At 37.0% G+C, this 22,821-nt stretch overlaps 1 long non-coding RNA gene across 1 annotated transcript in view; it reads left to right on the top strand.

Annotated features, from left to right (window-relative positions):
• The window catches only part of LOC112161978, a 47,628-nt gene extending 30,716 nt beyond the window's left edge, over positions 1-16,912 (top strand). Inside the window, exon 3 of the long non-coding RNA XR_004949171.1 lies at positions 16,608-16,912. This is a non-coding gene — a long non-coding RNA (uncharacterized LOC112161978). The remainder of the gene's footprint in view (positions 1-16,607) is intronic.
• Positions 16,913-22,821: the final 5,909 nt, after the last annotated feature.

The following is a 22,821-nucleotide window of genomic DNA, read 5'->3' as shown; positions in this document are numbered from 1 at the left end:
AGTTACAACACTTTTCACTGCTACTTTAGTACGGTGGAGGTACGCTGCAACACAGTTTCTATGGAGACAACAGGCATGAACGTACGCTGATAAGTGTTTATGACGTATGGATTGTCAGGAGGAACAATCTGTGTGAGAAGATTTTAAGAAAATATTGTTAAGGAACTACGAGGTAGTTTTTAGGATGAAGTCACAGCAGTGACAGTTGCGTAGCAAGACAGAAATTTACGTATTTTCAGAGGTGTGAAAATAAAAGTTGTACCAAGTACGTATTCGGACCGTTTTTTTTCCTGTTCAATAGCACAACAATTGTTGCTTTGCTTTATTCCTACTGTGTTTAAGTCATGTGACCACCAGCTCGTTTTGGTCCAGTTCAGGGGTCTGAAACCTGCAGCTCCAGATCCTTATGTGTCTCTTTTATCTCTCCATTGTGGCTCCTTGACCAAACATAAAATAAGTCATGGAGACTGCTGACCAGCCATGTCGACCCTCTGAGTCAGCAGGTCCCTGCTAATGGCTGCCTAAAGGAAACAAATAAACAAAGCCTGCAAACTAAGACTACCAAGTTCCAACCCCAAACTAAAATAACAAAACCCACTTGAACAGCACTAACGGGCTCTCTGACAGGGTTTGAAAAACTGAAAGATCTGTCAAATCTACCTGCATTTCACCTTTTGACCCTTATTTACCCTTACATGTGTTTTAAGTGACCAGTCACCCACAGCATACCCATTTTTTAAAATTGCTTAATGGCTAATCAAACCCTAAATCAACTTTTTTGGCTATTTTTTGACAAACTTGTTTAATTCTTGGAAATATAGCCTGTAACCATCAGTTTGCTGCCCCTATCAGGTTGAATCGAGGTATTATAATTGAATTCTGTGATTGGTCAAACCCTTTCAGTCCCACGTCATGATCCCCAGCCCCACCTCTCTGACTGGATTCTCAAATTTCGACTGTGGGTGGAGTCAGCCTCCAACTTCCCTGTTTGGTGACCCTTTAAAGAGCAGCATGGATGAACTCAGAAGGCTTTTAATCCCATCATTCCCCTCTGCACAGGTGAGTAAAAAGAAACGAGGATGATGATGGAGACATCAAGCAAGATCCTTCCCAGAACAGGAAACGCAGCCAAGTCGCATTTTTCTGACTGATCGGTGTCTTCAGTCTGAAGACTGTTCAGTTCCTTTCAGCCCACTTCAGGCCACTTACTCGACTCATGAGTGGAGCAACCTAAAAGGCGCACTCGGAGCAGGAGGAGGTTGAGGTTTTGGCCGAGTCTCCCACTGAGCCTCCCTCCAGCTGTCTGTGCCCTTCAGGGTTGACCTCAAGTGAGAATCAGAAAGACCTCCTTTGGCTGCTGTCCCGTCCACACGAGCCCCACAATCTTCCCTGGAGGGGGTGAGTCCACTGAGGACAAACTCTGGTGACTTATGCAGATAGACGTCTTAGCCTCAGCAGAGGGCTGCTTATAATTGCCTCGATACAAAGGAATACAATTTATTTAAATCCAAATTCTGATACCAAAGAGAAAGGTGACGATCAGGAGCAGCAAGCCTCATGTGTTCCAGTTTTATGTCGCTTTCACTTCATTGAAGCTCTGGGCACTGAACATTTTGTTCCTTTTTGAATGATTTTTTTTGTATATTGGTTAGAAGTTTTTATTGCAACTAATATATAAGGAATACAAAGAGTGTATTCCCACTTACACATATATACACACATAGACTATATTCTTCGAATTCCGTCAATGGCAGCTTTCGCAGTCTTTGTGCTGACGAGTCTGCTCAATTCAGAAAAATGTGTTCACAAAGCTGTCATGCTCTCTTCTTTCCTTTTTTTTTCTTAGATTTTTTTTTAGTTTTGATTTTCACGATGAAGTAGTACAGTAAAAAAAAAGTAAGATGGCAAGATTTAAAGTCGTAAATTGTACCACTCTGTCCAAGTTTATGTTTATTAGGGGACAGAGGCAAGATGACGAGTATAACAGATGGGACATTCTCAGTTCTGATGGTTGGGGTCTCAGTGGTGGTTGGGGTCTCAGTTGCAGCCAGGGTTATTCTCAGGCACTGGAAATCCACAGAAATTCCACAAATCAAAGTATGGACAAATATGATGACAAAAATGGCATCTTATGAATCCATGTTAAACAAATTAAAAAATGGAGACCCCACCACAGTGTTAATTTAGGACACTTTCTGGTCCTATATTACTGTCCATGAGCGCCAGAGTGAATGATTCCAAAATTACATTTGCTCTTTATTTCTGACCCGTAATGCATATGAAATTAACAACTTTACTTGTTTTTGCTTTTATATAACAATTTGATTCCCAATAGTACCTTGTCTTGTTTTTATCTTTTAATCTGCCCCCCCCCCTTTTTTTTGTTTTTAGTTCAGTTTTGTTTCATTATAGGAACTTGACCTGAAATGCTGCTTATGTTACCATGTGTAATGCTATTTTATAAAATTCAATAAAAAACCTGAGTTGGGAAAAAAAAAAGTCATAAATTTACGACTTTTCTCTCGTAAATCTGTGTGATTTAAAGTAATAAATTTAGAACTTAAAAATATACGAGATTTAAAGCTGAAAATGTATAAATTGCATTTTTTTTCTTGTACATATGATATTTAAGGTCGTAAATTTACAGCTGTAGTCGTTCCCCTTCGGTGTTCCCTGTACGTGTGACAGTTCCATGACGCAAAGACTTCTGGGTATTTGAACGATACGGACAGATTAAGGTTATGGTCCTTCACTCTGAGCTTACAGAAAGTCTTTGCTTTTGAAACCAATCTGGAAATAAAGGTTTGCAATATTTGATCTTTAAACACAGCACCAATAAACAGACAACTTTTGTTTTTTTCTTGTAAATTTACGAGTTTTTTTTTCTCGTAAATTTACTTTTCACTTTTAGATGTATTCGTTTTTTTTCTCGTAAAGATTTGAAGTTGTAAATTTACAACATTTATTCTCGTAATTTAACAGTTACGACTTTTACAACTTTACACTTGTAAATTAAAAAATGTTTTTGATTGTAAACTGGCCCTAATACTTTGTCAAAGTTTTTGTTATTAAAGACCCACTCTGCGTTTTTTTCTTGTAAATTTTCTAACTTTAAAAAGAAAAAAATCACATGTTTTAAAGTTGTTGATTTACAACTCTTAAAGTTGTACATTTTCAACTTTAAAACACATGAATACACAAGTAAATATGCCAAAAATTTAAATTGTGACTTTTAAAGTCGTACAACTTTATTCTAATAATTTCATTGTTTTGACTTTGTTTTCTGTAAATTTACGACTTTAAAGTTGTAATATAAAAAATATTTTTGATTGTAAACTACCCCTAAAACTTTGTTAAAAATGTTCCTATTAAAGAAATACAATGTTTTTTTTCTGATTATTTACAAGTTTAATTTCTCATAAATTTAACGTTTTTTTTTCTTTTTTTAATATTTTATCATAAATTTGACATTTTTTTTATCTATGACTTTTTTAAAATAATTTTTCACAAATGTATTATTTTTTGTTATTTATAACTTTTTTTCTCAATTTATGTGTATTAAGTAGTTAATTTAAGACTTTTAAAGTCATATATAAACAAGCACATTTACAAGGAAAAAAGTCATACATTTTACCAATGACTTTAAAAGTCAAAAACATTTGACTTTATTTTTGTAGTTTAAGAGTTGCAACTTTTTCTCTTGTAAATTTACTAATTTAATGTTGTAATTAGATTTTTTTTATTGTAAACTGGCCCTAATACTTCTTCGTAGGTTTTGTTATTAAAGAGCCACTCTGATTGTTGTTTTTAACACGTTTTTGTCACATTTTTCTGATGAGGGAGGACATTTAAAAAGAAAATTAAGCCAAAAATGTGATATCTGAGTATTTATTTATTCAAATCGTTGTGAATCAGGAGCAGACAAAAAAAAAAAATGCTGTTTTAAAGATCCATTAGTTTTCCTCGTCTGAGCTGGTATCTGGTACTCCACGATAGCCACAATATTATACACTGTTTTTGTAATGTCAGGTTGGGGTTGTGAGGGGATGAAAGCTAGAGGGAAGAACGTGGATGATGGGAAGTGGGGGCAGACTTTTTCTGCACCAATGGTCCCGTCAATAACTTAAGGGTGAATTTCTAATGAGCTACTGCTGCTCTGCAGAAATTATGTTTTTTGGTATTAGCTAAAAGTCATATTTAAAAGATCACTGACAACGCTTTTACAAAAAGATGATCAGAGTGGGACCTCAAAGCTACCTGAGCTGTCTTTGATTTTTTTTGTATATAATAGAGGCATCTTGATGTTTTTCTGCATGGATATCAAACCCAGGACCGAAAATACTTTTGTGTTGTTCTTTTTTTCCCTCCATATTCACAAAAAATATCTATATTTGGTAAGATAATTCTATTAAAAGCTGGAGTAAGCACCGACACTCGTCTCTGAAAGGCTGTGCACTTCTGCGATTGTTGCGGTGCACTTAGCAGGTCGAGAAGTTGTTGAAACTCAGCACGACGCCTCACTGTTCCTCAGGACACAAAATGGGAGGCAAGAGAAACCCATTAGTGAAGTGCACTGCGCTCTCCAACGACGCCTCAAACCAAAGACCTCGACTCCGCCGTGAGAGGCCGTGCCAGCAGGAGGAGGGGAGAGGGGCACGGTTTTCAGAGAAACATGGAGCTGGTGGGATGTGGAGGCAGGAACTCTGGGAGGTGTTGGGTTCATTTCGCAGGCGCCGATCACCTCCCAGTGTTTCCATGGCAACAGGAAGCACTCTGCTCCCGCGCTCTATTCCTTGCGGAACTCTCTTTCTCTCCGTGCCCAGCCGCATCTGAATTCTCCCTGCTGCTCTGTTGGTCAGGTCTGTTTGCTCCCTGCAACTTCGCGGATGTTTGCTTCGCTGAGAGCCAAAGAGTGGGCCGCAAATGGAAGGAGAGATAAAGAGTGAGACGCTCAAGTGTTTTACAGCTTTGAGGTTGTCATTAGTTAAAAGCCTACGAGAGGATCTGCTGTTTTCTCTAAAACGCAGACGGCGAGGTCACGCAAAGCCCCGTCAGGTGAACCGTATTACAGAAGCAGCAGTTCCAAGCACCCGAATGATTATCCTTTGTCTCCCTGTAATCGCCTTACAAGGTGAGAAAACTTGTCAGACGTTCACAGACTCCTGCTGGAGCGTCAAACTCCAGACATGTATCATAATCCGGAGCAGGAAGTCGGGGACAGATGGATCGCAAGCTGCTCGGCGCCGTCTTGTTTGCATCACATTCAGCTCGTGAAGAGAGACCAGTAAAAGGCTTGATTAATATTTCTCACCATTGCTCCAAATCCAGAAGGTTTCTGGACAATAACAGCAAAAAATGTAATTAGGTTGAGTATTTTTTCTTTGTTTGGAAGCAAGTTATTTGTGTTAGATAATGACGTTTGGCAGCGATTTTCTGAGCCCATTAGGAATCCTCATCACCATAAAATTAAAGCACGACTGTTAACTTTTTTTTTGTAATAAACAGCAACAATACAGGCTACAGTTAAATGACTGAAACAAATTGTAGGATAAGAATTCCTCAAAAGATTTATTTTCTTTGCTTTTAAGAGTTGGAGAAATTCCCCTCTTTTTCTGCCTAAATCAAATTAGAAACACAATCTGATTATTACATTTGCAGCACTCAAAATTAAATGTGAAAACCTAATATAGATTTTCTTTTTACATTTTTTTAACAACACTAAAAGGATTTTGTTGCTCTGGCTTCTTCTTGTAGTTTATAAAAATGGATTCAGTGAATAAATGTTATTGTGTGCTGACTCAGAAATGACTGCTCACATGGAATCAGTTAACAAGCGAGCAAAATAATGGGCCTGAATGAAAGAAAGCAGTCATGTCAAATGTTGTGGCGGCAACTCAAGTTAACAAGTATAAAGGACCCCCAAAAAGCACACGTGAATTAGGGGAATAAACCAGCATTTTTGGCTGAATTAAGCTTTTGTCTGAGGAGATGGGCTGAAAATTCCCCGCTTCTTTGCTGCTCTATCTCTGTTACTCCTTGGTCTCCATCAGCATTTCAAACTTATCTTTTCTCTGCGTCCATCCCCTGCCTCCTCCCCAACCTGGAGGAGCCTTATCTGGAGTGACGCAGCAGACGCCAGGGGCCACTCAGGCAAAGGAAATGCCAGCTTTTCACGTGTATCCAGAGACAAGCTAATCACAATAGAAGTCACTGTCCCCCCTTTGACCGCACTCCTCCTTTTTAGTTTGCACTTCATGCAAATTTTTACATTTTCCTCCCGAAATATGAGCTTTTATCATTTAAAGCAGGTGACTTGAAACCCAAAAGGGCTTTCATTTGAGCAAAAAGGAACTGTGAGTTGCATTCCAGTCCTCCTTTCTGAACCGAGTTCAACTATTTAATAACTAATTTGTAGGAGCAGAAGCAGACGCTGAAGCAGAATGACATTTGAAAGGATCCTTTGTGACTAATCCTAAAGGTCTATATGAATAAGGGAGTAAAAGTGAAAATGGATGGAGCCAAAAAATCCCCCAAAAGTACAGAAAATCGGCGTGTTATAGGATTTGGAGGCGTTTTACGCACGAGTGGCGGCGGCGCACGCTTCATCCAAACGCGCAAACACTCCCCCTCCAGCCAAAAAACGCAGCAACAAGTTCAACACTGCGCACGTCGCGCCTCACCTGACGATGATGTACATGACCAGCAGGTTCCCCACCAGCCCCACCATGCACACGATGGAGTAGAGCGCGGTGATGATGATCGCGATGATGACCGGGTTGGCGTCGTCCTCGTCCAGGCCGCCGGGCAGCCCGCGGTCCCTGCACGAGAAGCTGCCGTTGTCGGTGAAGTTCCGGCAGAAGCTGCTGTTCTCGGACATGTTTCCGGCGCTCTCCATGGTCCTCGGTCGGGTTCTGCTGCTCTCCTCTGCTCGGGTTCCTGTGGACCGTCTGACTGTTTGTGATCTGCCCCCCTCCTTGTCGACGCTTCCGCGCGTAAGAGCTGCGTTTCAGGCGCCGGACGGACTCCCCCCGGCGGCGGCAGACCTTGATTTTACGCTGTTTTTTCCCCTCTCTAATGTGGCTATTTGTTGCACAAGTTAAGTGAGCGCACAGCCAGTCTGCGCAGGACAAAATGAATTCACTTGCACCCGTTCCACCTTTTCTTTTCCCACAAGTCCTGCCTCTCCTTTTCTTCCTCCTCCCTTTAAAATTTCAGCTCCATTTTCTGCCCTCATATCACGAATTATTTTATTTTTATATATCCCATTTTATTAAATAAATTTGTCAGTTTTATCTAAACTATAATTTCTATATTTTTTTCTATTCCACCATGTTATCACTCATTCTTGTCATTATTTTTATATTTTCCTTTTGAATTTACTTTCTCTCATCCCCCCTTTACATACAGTTTATAACATTTCCAATGTAATCATGAGAGCGTGAAGTTGTAATTTGTCTCTGACAAAAGAAAAAACTGGAAACATGCAACCATATGACAATAGTAGCATCAGTTTATGTAAAAACCTAAAGAAAAAACATTCAGACAAGAGCCGAGGGAGCATCTGTGAAGTCATCTGAGAAGTGTCATGATTTTTTTTGTCTGCACTGGTTTTTATTTATTTATTTATTTATTTTTTAAATGAGCAGAGCCAGGGAGGGATTTTAATAAAGCCTAACCCAATCCAGATTGATTTTAACCAAGATAATGTCCCTGCTCGTCTCATTACTGTTTCTGAGTGGCTGAAAATGGAAGAAGAGCATTTACTAAATGTGCTGGTGGGAAACTTGTCTGTTCAGAATGGATTTAAAAAGTTTGCACAATAATAAAAATACTAAAAAAGCTGGAGACGTTTAAGTCTGAGTTAGATCACATCTGTTATCGTCAGATGAAAAAGTAAAAAACTATTTTTAGCTTAAGAAATAGCTGTTAAAAACAAGCTTTTCATTTCCACCATTTTGGTTTTTGACAGCACAGATTAAACAAGAAACAATCTGCTGATGAAAATAGTGTTTTTTAATGTGTTCTTGTTGAGTTTTTCTCATGATGGAGGACACAAAGAAAGAAAATTCAACAACAATTTTACTGTTTTGAGTATTTTTTTTATTAAAATTTTTGTGAATCGCAAACAAAGGAAAAAATTGTTTGAAAAATAGTGTATTTTTTATGTAGAATTTATGTTGGTCTGATCACAAGCTCTCTGCTCCACTCCACTGAAGCATCCACTGGCAGACAAATAGATCCATGAACATCTTCTGTTTCCTCGTCCGAGCTAATGTTAGGTTGGGGCTGTAAGCTAGCAGGAATGCATGTAAACAACTTAATTATGGGCGTTAAAAATTCTGTTTACCCTTCCCAAATGACCTTGTTCAAATGTTTACATACCGGTCCAGTGCTGAACTGACATTTCTGGATTAGTCATGGGTAAAGCTAAAGAGCTGTCAAAAAAATCTACGGGGAAAGGTAACTGAACTGCACAAAACAGATATCCCAGGAACTGAGAATGCCAGTCACTAGTGTTCCAACTTTGATCAATAAGTGGACAGTAAGGGGTTCTGTAAAAACCTCCAAACTTCTGTACCAAAGTCATTCGAACTTTTTAGCCACAACCACACAGCTCCATTTGGAGAGAAGTCAACAAGGCCTATTGTGAAACACGGAGGTGGGTCGATGATGGTTTGGGGTGAGCTTCAAAGGGACAACATTTTTTGCCAAAATTATCAATATTATTGAGGCACTCTGGGGAGATCTCAAACTGGCAGTTCAAGCAAGACAGACACAGAATTAAATGAACTTTTCTGTTAAGATGAATGAGCTGCTTCACTATACGAGAAAATAAAGAACCTCAACCACAACTAACATAAGAGACTTCAAGGAGGGAACAAACGGAAGGAACAGCATTAAGAACTGTGGTATGTAAACTTTTGATTTGTGTAATTTTGGAAGTTTCTGTTGTCAATATGATTTAAAAAGTGTTAACTATTAATCCACATGTGTCAAAGTCAAGGCCCGGGGGCCAGATCCGGCCCTCCGGGTAATTCTATCCGGCCCTCCAGATCATTTTATTTAGTTTTATTAATGGCCCGATGTTATCCTACGCTTATTTCTAACTTGTATAATTCTGACAAAATATATTTTTTATGGAGAGTAAAATATTGAAAGTTATTTAAGGTTTAAGTTGATTTTTAATAATTTTCCTGCCTTTTTATTATTCATAATTATGTTAAAAGTTTTAAAAATCGTCATTCCGCCAACTTTTTGGAAGTTTTTTTAGACTATTTTTAAGTTCATTTTATATTTCAGCTTTAAGCTTCATGCTAGCTGTTTTGGCTAATTTTGGCTTTTTTCAGTTGTTTCGGATATTTTCAAGTGTAGCTATTTTTTCAGCTACATGCTAGCCGTTTTTGCCGACCTACCTTTTTTTTGTTGGTATTGTTGTTTTTTTGGCTAATTTAACATTTATTTAAAATTTTTGCTGGCTATCAACTTCAGCATTTTCAGCTTTCAGCACTAGCATCTTCAGTAGCCAGACTCAGCTTACAGCATTCACACGAGCATTATTGCAGCAATATATCTAGTTCATAATTATGTTAAAAAGTTACTGTTTTAAAGTGTTAATATTCAGTTTTAGAGAGTTAAATAAATGTTTATCCTTTTCGACCGTCGACCTACAGTGTGTTTTGGATTTTGACCCCTTGTGCGATTGAGTTTGACACCCCTGGCTCAACCTGACTACTAACTATGAGTGGAAATTGTGTTATTATGCATCAAATAGTCTAGAATTCATTAATTCTTCCAAACTTGTGAGCTCAACTGTATAAAAAAAAAAAAAAAACTGGGAACGCTTTGAGAATAGATCCAAAGATGATCAGAGTGGGACTTTAATATCATTATAAAAACTGTTATTTTTTTTCTTTTTGCAAAAAAAAAAAAAAATCAATCAAGTTTCTGGAATGGAAGGAGAGCCGCAAACATTTGGTCCTTACACAAAAGCTGCAGTCCTGTCTGAGAAATGTTTTTTTTTTTTTTTTCAAGGTTTGATTCCTTTTCTTGACTGTGAGCTGAAAAATAAATTTTAAAGATGTGTGCTCCTGTACGAGTCCACAGAAACTGACAGGTAGCAACAAAAATGAATGTGTAATCAAATCGATAAAATTGATTAGACTTTTTTTGTGCATAAATTGTGTGTTGAACAGAAGCAAATGCAGAAACGGTTGGAAAGCAGGACCTGCCTGGATTTCCAGGAGGATGACAGATATCTCCTTTTACTTAATGTATGAATCTGCAAATCTTCACACCTGGGACACGTTGTGCACTTGAAGGGAATCTCTCCAGCAGGCAGCTAGCTTGACTGTAGCATGTCGGAAAAACACAAAAGAACTGCGAGACTCAATAGTAGATAAAGGCGAGGCTTTTTCTTTAATAAGTGTCTCAGAAATCTGTCAGGTAATAGTTGTGCTTCTTTTGAGGAGTTTTCACACTTTGTGAAACTCTGACACACAAAACGATGTTTGTACTTTTGTTTGTGAAGAACGACTGATCTTCTCCACTTATCCTCCAGGTGCAAAGTGAGGAGACTTCACACAGTATAAACGCTGCGGCAGTTTCACCTTCTAATGAACATCTGATATGTTTCATGTTCCTCTTGTGACATAAAAACAGTCATTTCTGCTTTTTCATAGAAAGTTTAAGTTTATTTACTGCATTCACTTCATCCGTTGCATTTTATTAAAAGATGTTTGTTTTTAATACATAGTTTTTCAAAAGTTTAAATCTGTTGATGCTTTGTTTTTAACTATTAAGATTTGCAGGGAAGTTTCACTTTGAGAAGTTTCATGTTGAGTTGTGATAAGAGACCAATGATTTGAGCTAAATCCTAAAGCAGGAGTCTGTGACCTTAAGGAGCCATAGGAGCCACAAGTGACTTTAGAAAATTAAAGACGCTGATTTGCATCCTTTATAATGCTACTTTTTTCATATATGTTGTATATATAATATATATATATTGGCATAAATAAAACATACACATGAAGAGAAATTTCAATTACTACCCAGTCAGAAAGGCCAAACGGGCCCCAAATGGTTAAAAAGTGCCCGAAAATGTGCCCCCCAAATGGGTTTGTCCGCAGTGACTTAAGTGGACAGTCAGTGGTCAGGCTTGCTACGCTAACCAGCCGCCCAGTGGACAGCATATGTGCTAGCGAACTCTGCTATACCAAGCTCTGCTGTAGCATGCTAGTAAGCCCCTCTGTAGCAAGCTAGCGAGCTCAGTTGTAGCATGCTCAAATATTTATTTTAAAAGCGATAATATCGTTCGTGAAAATGTTCCAGCACTTTACTGAACACCTCTATAACCAAACAGGCGTTCATTCCGAAACTTCATGTTTGCAGTCGTGGACCAGGATGATAAATCCTCCCCTGAAGTGACTGCAGGTCCTGCCGTTTAGCTTTGAATCAAATTTTATTGTTAGGAGATATTTTAGGGGAGATGACCTCTCCTAACGAGGCTGCAGTTAGCGCTAAAAGGATGCGTGTCTGGATTTGTTCTTTTCTTTTATTCCGACACAGTGCTGTCAACAGCAGGTGACATCTTTCTTCCAGTATTTCTGCAGTTTCACAGCCATTATTTTCAGAGATGGAAGCACCGGAGGGCCCTGTCATTTCATGGAGAACACATTTAAAGATTGGTTTGTCACAACGTTCTGGTGAGGCGCAGCAAAACAGCATGACAAATTTTTACATTTTGTGATTTCTGTGCACGGACTAATAGAAAAATGTTCTTTCACAAGCTGAAATGCTTGTTTCAGGGAGACAAATGTCTATGAAATGATACAATTCTGTCATTTTTTTGAAATGTACATGAAGTAAAGCTTTTCTTTCCACTGAAATTATCAGCAAAACATCTCCCGATTTTTTATACTGATACTAAATAAAGCACAGAATGATGTTATAGAAAATTTGCTCAAAGGAAGACGAGGTGAACTCAGCCCACTCGGAAACCCTCTCCACACCGAATGAGAGAAAAACAACATCCCTACATGGAAAATACATTCTATTCCCCCATTTTACCCACAAATCCTAGCTTTATTCTCAACCATTCTCACAAATAATTCTGAGAGTACACCACAAAATAAATGAAATTCCCTGCAGGAAAGGATACGTTTTTATTATAAAATCATTGTGAGAAAAAGAGGTTAAACACCGACACGCCGGTTCAGTCTGAAAGTTATTACCACTATAATATTCTTAGCAAAGCTATTAAACGTCAAAATGTTTTCCATTTTCCATAACATTTTCTGCATTAATTTTGCCTCATTTGTTACTTTTTTCCTCACATACCTGAGGAGTGAGGTAGTAGCTGCAGCCGTGACAAACTGTGTGATTCTTTAACTAATGAGAATAAAAAAAGCTAACAAATCGGTTTCTTTATAACTGGGGTGTCAAACTCAATTCCACTTTGTAGGAATAAACATTTATTGAACACACTGTAACTCCATTTCTAAAACTTTAAAACATAACTCTTTAACATTACTATGGTAATAAAAAGGTAGGACTATTATTCTAAAATAAATCAACTTAAATAACTTGACAGATTGTTGACCGATTTGTGTGTGCCGTCTACCAAAAAATCAGTTTAAGGTTTGCAAACATACAAGAATTAAAGCACGCTGGATATCATGGAAGATTGTGTTTCTGAACAAATAAAGGATCTTTAGTGCATCTTATGAACCACTTAATTAGATTTTATTTAATTTTGGTTAAATTAGAAAAAATATACAATTAGATTTAGAAATTTCTCACTGAGATGCACAAAAAAACTATAAAATAAGCATGTTTTTTAATTATTATTACTGCTGACATCACACTACCTACCACTACATTTGCTGCAGTGAGATGATATGTGATGCAAGTAAAAAACATTTAGAAAAAAAAATCTTTTTATATATGCAAAAAAAGTTGATTTACATTTATTATAACGGTAACATAAATACAAATCAGTGTTCTATTTTTCCAAGACCTTGTGGCTCCTGTTGAGTTGCTGACATTTGACCTGAGTGGCTCTTCAGGTGTTGAAGGTTGTTGACCCCGCCTGCTTTAAAGTAACCAGTTATCCAATGAAGCATGTTTAGGAGTGTCTGGAAAAAATCCACGCATCCAACAGAACACTCAAACTCCACAGAACGGTCCCATATTTAGCACACGCGATTATAGAAATACATTCAAAGTCTCGATTAAGGTTTAAGAATGATATTTTAAAACTTGACAGGTATCTACAAAGGTATGCAGGTGCATTTTGCTGGTGCTTGTTTCAGGAATCAGTCTGATCAGTGTGCACCATCACGGCCTGTGAAAGTTTGAGCTCTTCCTCCAAAGCAGCTTTTATTCCAGTCATGTATTGTTTTGCCTTCATTGTCTTTGTGCTAACTCCCCGACCGCTTTATAAACCACACTCCTGTCATGATCTTCACCTGTTGCTCCCGGCGCCGCTCTCATTTTAGAATTCACAAACACCTCTGTCGTGTTTTTTATCGGCGTTGCAGAAGTTCTTTTCCCGACATGCAGCTAAACACTTCTCCGCTATTAGAGGCGTCTTTCCTTCAGAGACGCTTAATACTTTTGAGGAGAGAAGCTGCTGTTACGTAATACATGCTGGTGGTAAAAGCTCACGAGGGATCCAGTTTTGTTTGTGAAGTGATTAGAGCCAGGAGCTTCTTCCTGTTGCCATGGCGAGGGTGAATAATTGTTTCTCACAGAAAATGCCGCTGCACGAACAGAAGCATCTGTTGCATGCATTTGCTTATGCAAGTGCAAACAAGAATGAGTGTTTTTATAGTTTCACACAAAATGCTTTCTTTTTAATCTACTTATTGATATTTGTTGCCACTATATTCAGTCTTTTTTTTTCTAAAATAGTAAAAACATTTATTTATTTTAAGACATTTTATAGGAAACAGAGATTTCACGATACTTGTGTTTGTCTTTTACCTTACTATCAAACACTAAAAATATCTAAAAAAAAATGTAAACGTATGCAGCTTTTAGACAGAAAATAATGAGCACTTTTTCTGTTGAAAATGTGTGGGGTAAGATAACTCAAATAGAAACATATGCATTAAGACAAAATATTCCAAAATGTTGCAACAAAATAAAAATACAGCATTTAATTTTGCGTTTATTATGTCCGATAGTAGCCAGGGCAGACTCCGTCTGACCCGTGACCCTAAAAGAGAAAAGGTGATTTAAGATAGTGGAAGGAAAATAACAAAAACAGAAAAGAGAATACCCAACTTTCTTTCTTTTTCTATAGCAGGAGTTGTTCTGTTTTCGCTTCATCCACACAACCCTAAATGTGCACTAATTAATAATCTCATTAATAAACTACTTTGTTCATGAAGGTTGGGGGTGATATTATGTCTTTAAATCAATGATCTACATTTAAAAATCATTACATTAATGCTAAAAATAAAAACAAAGACATGTTGACTGCTCATCGGTGCCTGATAGTTGTCACTGCGTAGGCGTCTTTTTTTTCTGACATTGTTTGGAGTTGATTTGATGTTTTGTGACTTGATTTAAGTGAATGTGAACCCGTGACTAACTTTTGATGGTAATCTAAAAAGTAAAAGTTGTATTCATAACAAAGAAGTTGTATTTGAAACAAAGAAATACAAAGAAAAGGCATTTTTAAAACAAACAAAAGTTCTACTAAAACCAAAAACTCAAAGTCATAACTGTGGGATTTGGGGGCTGGATGTATTTGTGTTTCCAGTTTTGTTGTTACCTTTTGTTTTTGCCTTTCTCTTATTTCAGGGGTGTTGATTCTTGTCTTTTTCCCTCCTGGTTCTCCTGGCCTCTTAAAGGGAGTACCTCTGTTTTATTAACTTTCTGTTTTAAGCTGCGCCTCTCCTCTGCTTGTCGCCAGATCGTCTTATATGCCTCATGAATGGTGGAAGATTTCGAGCCTTTTTGAGTTTTTTCTCAGCTAAAAAATAAACAACAACCTTTTGAACCTCCTGCATTTGTGTCCAGACCCGGATCCTGAGAATAACAAAGAGAAGTCCTATTTAAAACAAGGAAAATTTGTACAAAAAACAATAAAAAAATTCTTATTCATAACAAAGAAACGTCCTTTTTAACCAAGAAAAGTTGTATTAAAAACAAAAAAAGTAATTCGTTACAAATAAAAGTCGTATTTAAAGTAAAGAGAAGTCATATTTAAAACAAAAGAAAGTTGTTTTCAGAACAATGAAAAGTCAGTAAAAAATTTAAAAAAGCAGTTTTCATTATAAAGAAAAGTCGTTTTTATATCAAAGGAAAACTGTTTTCATATCAAAGAAAAGTCGTACTAAAAACAAAAAAAAGTTGTTTAAATAACATAGAAATGTCGTTTTCATAACAAAGAAAAGTCGTATTTAAAACAAAGGAAAGTTGGTTTTTAAAAAAAAGAAATGTTGTTTTCAAAACAAAGAAAAGTCGTTTTTATAACAAAGAAAAGTCATACGACAAAAAAAGGAGAATATTACATAACAAAGAAATTCACATTCAAAGCAACAAAAAGTCGTTCTCAAAAAATGGAAAAGTCATAATAAAAAATTAAAATTGTATTCTTAAAAAAAAAGTTGTTCCCAAACTAAAGAAAAGTCGTATTCAAAACAAAGAGAAGGCATAAGCTTAATCCAAATTCTTCCCCTCTACGTTCCCCTCCAGTTGGTTTTTTGAAGTGCACGCGTGTCCGGAATATATTTTTTAATATCCTCCAACCAAGCGGATAGATACTGACCCTTCCTCGCGGCAAGTATTGGTGACGTCATCGAGCAAAAGTGACATCCAAAATCGGAGACAATATATATATTTTTTTTTTGTATAACTGTTTGGAGAGCTAAATGTGGAGTCAAGAATTCAAGTTGGGCCATATTCATAACAAAGAATATTCGTTTTAAAAACAAAGAAGAGTGTTGATAGCTAAATAAATTTGTATCTAAAACAAAGAAAATTGTATTTATAATAAATACATTGTATTAAGAGAGGTGGTATTCAAAACAAGGAAAAAATCTTATTCAAAATGTTAAACGTAAATCGAAATGTATGTGTAGTTTTTAAGTATTTATTAGGTATTAATAAGTATTAACGTGCAAAATTTTGCCTTTATGTATGTTTCTTTTTGACAGATATCTCACCCCATAAGAATCTTTCGTCTTCTAACACAGTTTGATTTGTGGTACTTTACTATCAAACACAGTTGCGTTTCTTGACAGAGATCTCCTGAATTTCCCTCGATTGTTCCAGGAGCTGCTGAGTAGAAAAAGCAGGAAGACAGACGTTTTTACGCATGTGCACAAGCAAAGCTCAAACTAATTATATGGTGTGCGTGTCTTTTTTAAAGTGTGGGTGAAATTACAAGAAGGCAAAAGAAAACAAGAAAGCCCTTCAACTCTTAAGGTTTTCTTTAGTGGATGCACGTATTCGCCGTGTCAGCAAACGCTACCTTTTTTTATTTTAAAAGGTCGGTGCTGCTGAAATGAAATTGGCATCAGAGATTTTTGGTTCCATCCTTTGGGACAGAAGTTTCCTCTGTGTTTGACTTCAAACTCTCCTTGGTTTCTTTGAAGGGTCGGGACAACTTAATGTGATTTGGCAACAATAACCTTCCATGAGAGGATAAGAAAAGGCCTTTGAAAAGCAAAAGCAGCCAGCAGGACTGGTTCCATTCTGGACGTAAAGCTCTATGCGGCGACAGGATCCTAAAAGGTACAAAAAATGAAAAGCAGTGAAACTACTTTTTACCTTTTTGTTTATTTAACCCACAATATGAGGTTTTGCAAAAATAAAAATTAACCTACAAATGATGTTCATGGAGGACAGGAGTGTCCAAATCAATCTCTCAAGGAGCCAAAATCCAAAACAAACCTTAGGTCGTGGGTCAAACAAAATAAACATTTATTGAACTCTAAAACTGTAACTTTTTAATATAATTATGAACTAGATATATAACACTACTGGTGTGAATACAAGTTGAATTTGGCCACTGAAGATGCTAGTGCTGATAGCTTAAGATGCTGAAATTGATAGCTAAAACTGCTGAAGCTAATAGCTTAAAACGCTGAAGCTAATAGCTTAAAACGCTGAAGCTAAAAGCTGAAATCACTCAAGCTAAAAGCTGAAAATGCTGAAGCTGATAGCTGAAATCACTGAAGCTTAAAGCTGATAGCGCGGAACCTAATAGACAGCAAAAATATTAGCTAAATGCCAAAATAGTCTAAAAAACTTAAAAAAAAAAAAGAAAAACCATAGGTTAGCCAAAACAGCTAGCATGTAGCAAAATATTAGCTAAACTCAAAAACAACCTAAAAAAAACCCCAAAAACAAAAAAGCCTAATTTAGCCATAGCAGCTAGCATGTAGCTAAAATATAAACTCCAAAATGGACAAAAAAAAATCCTCAATTAGCTATAACAGATAGCTTGTAGCTGAAATATTAGCTAAACTCCAAAACAACCTAAAAAATCTTATAAATGCCAAAATAGTCCAAAAAGCTATCATGATGCCCATTTTTAAAAATTTAAGTCTCTAACAGAATTATGAATCATAAAAACAGGCAGGAATAATATTTCAGAATATATCAACCTAAAACTTGAATAACTTTCATTATTTTACTCTCTATAAAAATATATTTTGTCAAAATTAAACAAGTTAAAGAGAAGCGCAAGATAACATCGGGCCAAGAATAACAATAAAATAAAATGATCTGGAGGGCCAAATATAGTTACTCGGAGGGCCGGATCCGGCCCCCGGACCTTGACTCTGACACATGTGATGTAGGGGATCAGGTACATTGTCAGCCAAGTGAGCCTCTAAGTTGGTCAAAAGATGAAGTTTTTACATGTATTTCTTAACTCATTAAGGAATAATAACTGTCATAGTTAAGAACTTAAAGACTTATTGCTTTTTTTAATGATTTATTATAACATTTCAAGTAAATCTTGCATTCGATACACTGGATTGAGACTAAAGTCAACTATTCTCACTCATGTGGTTTCTATGGCTCCATTGTTCTTCTGTTGATTAGATTCTGTCACGTGTGCTGTGGTGCAGTGGGCGCCACGCTGTGTTTGCAATCTGCAGTTTGAAGCTTTGAGCATAGAATAGGCTCAGTCTGTATTAGTATATAAAAAAAACACACATTTTCAGTAGATAGAAGACAGGTAATCTAAATCATGGTCTATGCAACAGTCACACATGCATACAAAAACACATTTATTTTGACTTACAGAGCTTGTTCCCAAAAGCTGAATCTTGTGTCCACATCTCCAACAAAGCTAGTTTATTCCGTGTCAGCTCAAGCTGCAGTTCTGTCAAAGATAAGGATGCAGGCAAACTAATAATCTATTTCTCATTTTTGCTCTGACTCAGGGGACAAAACGGCTCTGTGACCTGAGAGGATGAACTCTTCTGTCTGACATTCTTATGACGCAGGACTAAAATAACTTTGTAAAATCAAAGCATGCAACACATCAACACTCAGTGGTGTGTTGGGTTTCAATTGTGTTGTCTGCAAAAGGAATCTTACTTTTTGGGAATTCGATTTTTCACATACCCAAACAATATTTTTTAAATATACAGTATATACATACATATATATATATATATATATATATATATATATATATATATATATATATATATATATATAATTAGATTTTTCAATAGACTGGTACCCAGTCCAGGGTCTACGCCACCCTCGCCCAACAGTAGCTGGGTAAGGTCCCGGCACCTCCGTGACCCCATAAGGGATAAAACAGGTTAAGCAGATGGATAGATTTATTTTTTTTTCACATCAACAACAAAAATAGCATTTTTTTTTATTTTTTTATAAAAATCCTTTTAATACAACCATTATGCATGCGTCACTTTGCTCTGAATGAAAGCTGAATTTATTCGGAGCTATAGGGGATAGAAAATAAAAACCTTTTTAAGATGCTGTTTTTAAAGACACACAGAGTATTATAATGGAGGCATCAGGGCGGACTTTCAGAAAGCTGGGGCTCAATGGGACATTCAACAGTCGTACCATTGTGGGTTTCCATAAAAGAGAGCAATGAAAACTTAATTAAAAAGAGCCAGAGCAGAGCTTGTTCAAATGACTAAAATTAGCATATAAGAAACATTCCCCCAGGAGCCCCAAACTCTCATTCACGATTACTAATACTTAGTAGTGGAACATAGTGTATCGCAGCTTTCTGCTGTTAGCACAGCATGGAGCATTGATGGATATATTTAATCATCAATATGCATCATTTGGTATACACACATATATATAATGTAGCTGCAACTTGTAAATAGCTTTACAATTTTTATTAAGGAGTATTTTCTGACAAGCCCATTAGTGCACATATATTATTGTTTTTTCTTTCTTTGACTTACTACCTTCAGCGTTTTTTTTCAGCATGGCTTCAATTTCTTTCTTGACCCAAACTATTACAAGTATCTGGATTTCTAAGCACAGCATGGACACACTGAAAAGTCCCAGTATTGTTTTTACAGTAACTTATAGGACCTGTCAAACCCAAGGGGTCTCCGTTAAGGACTAACCAGGTTTGACCTTTCCTAGCTTCTGGGATCAAATGTATCCAGGATAACAGGGTTGTGCTCTTGAGGCCTAAAGTTCATGATACATTTTGATACAGTTTTAGACCACAAATAGTTATTTTAAAAAGTATTTCCTTAAAAGAGCTTGGAAAAATAATGATTGTAAGTAAATAAAAATGTTAATTTAGTCAGCAATGTATTTTTTTGGTCAACCGAGTGTTAGCATTAGCCATCCTATGGGAAATTCTATTGAACGTTAGCATCAAGCTAGCGGACTTCAGCTTTATGTGCTAAATCGATTTATATCTTTTGTGAATCGATCATTGATCTATTAAACTTAAATCGATTTAAATCGATTAATCGATTTTTTCCACACAGCCCTACTCACATTCTTCCTCTGTTTACATCCTGTACGGACTGACTACAGTGGCCATTTTAGTCCAGTTGTTTGACTCTGAGCACATACCCTATTCAGACTGAGGAAACTCAGAATGAATCGAGACCACCTCAAAAGATGGGTCCAAGACTGGTTCCAGGTCCTAGACCAGAAACCATTTGGGAGAAATCTGATGGAAAATTTGTTCCAGATTATCGGGGGAAACAAAGTGGTTCACTTTAAGTCAACCAAATGTTTCAAGTCTGAATACACTCTTAGTTGAAATTCGTCTGGAGGAAGATTCTTTTTTTAAACCTCAACTGCACATACTAGTGACATTACTGTTGAAGAAACACTAGTCAAAGACACTGACTTGTCAACGCAATTATTGACCATCTCAGTTCCTTTATATCCACATGAAAATGCATTCTAAACTTAAACATATGGAAAACACAGAAAGGATTCTCAGCTATTACTTGCCAAGCTGCTGTTTTTGAAAGAATCAACCGTGACTAAAGCTATAATTGTACTGTTGAACAAAACATGATACAATAAATAGTTTTTGCAAATGAAATCCTCTGAATGCGGCCTTTATTCAAGAATTTCCTCTCGGCAGAGCAAACTGTTGATGGATTGCTCAAGGAAAAGGTTTCTATTGTTAAGCAGCTGAAACTGGGCTGACGTGAAATATTTCAATGAGTGGTTATTGGTGAAGCAGAAGTTTTAAAATTGAAGATGAGACTGAATAAGTTTAGATGCAGAAGGAGCAAAGGCATTCGAATTCATAACACTTTCGCAATTTTCATTCTAAGAACGGAAAAATCCTGATTTCCAGGAGAAAGTGTTTCAATTAGATAAAAAAAAAGATTTATGATGTCGCTGCTCCAGTTTCTGTGATGGTTCATGAAGATAAGTTATTATCCTATTAGTGCTGCTCCAACAATGATTGGCTGCTAAAGACTAGAAGAGAAACATGTGCAGAAGATGTTGTTGAGCGAGTTGTCGATGGCTATGTTTCCATTACAAATATGCACAAAACATTGTCAAAATTCTAGAAACTTCAGAAATACACTGTTTCCATTAAATCATTATTATGGGTATAAACACAAACCAAATGCGGATGTGAACAATACTTGAATTCACAGTAGATACATTCAAATTTCTGCCATGGCGCTAGCGCTCATCATCATCTATCAAAGGAGACGTCTGAGTTTTATTCAGGCCAGATGAAGTGATTTTGGAAAATCTTGGTTGGTGATTTCACAGAGAAGCTGGAGATCCAACAATTCCGCATGACATGCTCAAGTTTTGGTGAGCTGTGTGATGCTGTGGGACGTCTTGTAGCGCCCACGGCACTGCACAGCTGAGCGTGGTATCGGGTTGTTGGTCACGTGACTCATTTCATTCGAAAAAAAGGTTTCTGCTGCAATTTTATGAGAAATGTCAATTTTGATACGCCTCAAAAACCGTCTTCGGGGATGCTCCGGGGCCAGGGAGGTCTCCTGACCCCCTCTCTCGGTCCGGCCAGTCGGACATGGTACACTTTGTATCTCCACCCCCACTTGCATGTCGACACTGTAACTCCCAACCACAGTGTGTTGATGGATGCATCAGTTATTTTCCGGTATGATCCATGGTCAGTTATCAAAGCTTGTCTTAGAGTGAGAATTTCCTTCTCTCAGATGTAACATTTCTAGAGGATCTAGCATAAATGTTGTAAACCTCAAAATCATAAACTACTCGAATTAGAAGCTTGGCATCTGTATACCCTTATACCTCCTCCCCCTCTCTCTTTTTCTTCTATTTCACTTTCCCCCCATTTATTTCGTCATACTTCTTCCTTTCTGCTCCCTCTGTAAAATAGATATACATATATATATATATATGGGATGTAATGATTCAGTCAAGCCACGATTCTATTCGATTCACAGTTTTAAAGTTACAATTTAATTTTTTTTTATTTTCTTCTGATCATTTTACGGCATATGTTTTCTTTTTTTCATTTACATTAAAGTTTAAACTGTCTGTTTTCCTATTAACAGAAAGGATTCAACACAGATAAACAATTATATATAATACTGAAATGATCACAAATCCTTTCATATTCGCCCCATGTTGTACTCCATGTGACGGACCGCTCTGCAACCACACCCACTCAGCGCAATCAAGTCCGCACTTAATGTTCGACCAGGTTCAACATTTTTACGCATAATTGCTGCAGCGCAGCAAAATGACCAACCAGGACCTGGATTTGGGAGTAACGCGTGGGTGGCGTCCACTTCAAAGCATGAAAGTGCCGAACATGATCACGAAAGAGAAATGAATCATTACCCTGTTGGAATAATATGACACCCAGACATACATTAAAGGAACAGAGTCGTGAAAACCAAAAACATGGAGCAAGATTTGGGGGATTTGCTCTGTTTTAACTTTCACTCCAAGTTCCTCCCTAATGAAGGTGGTGGCGGACCGCTAACGAACAGTAAAAATACAATAGAAAAAGATTCTCCTCACTGTCAATACCTGCGTGAGCGCGCTGATCCAGTGTGGATACCACCTGCTGAGCGCACGTTTATAAATCTGCGTAGAGTGCGTTCAAGAACGTAGGAAAAATTTGCATTCTTTCATGACCTTTTCCTCCTCTGATCTTACATCTGAAGTCACACGTCTCACAGCCCACACGGTCTTAAAGACCTACTCTAATGGAAGCCATGGTTTGGGTGTTTATTCCATGTTCTTGTGGAATTTTTCTGATGATGGAAGACATATATAAAACTAATTAAGCTCAAAATGGTAATGTAAATTAGAGTTGTGCATGTGCAAATTGTATTTTGTATTTGTGTGTGCACAATTGCAAGTACA

Source organism: Oryzias melastigma, linkage group LG15, assembly GCF_002922805.2.
Source record: "Oryzias melastigma strain HK-1 linkage group LG15, ASM292280v2, whole genome shotgun sequence".
Taxonomy (NCBI): domain Eukaryota; kingdom Metazoa; phylum Chordata; class Actinopteri; order Beloniformes; family Adrianichthyidae; genus Oryzias; species Oryzias melastigma.
Note: the sequence above shows the minus strand (reverse complement) of the source record. Positions and strands in the feature narration are given on the sequence as shown.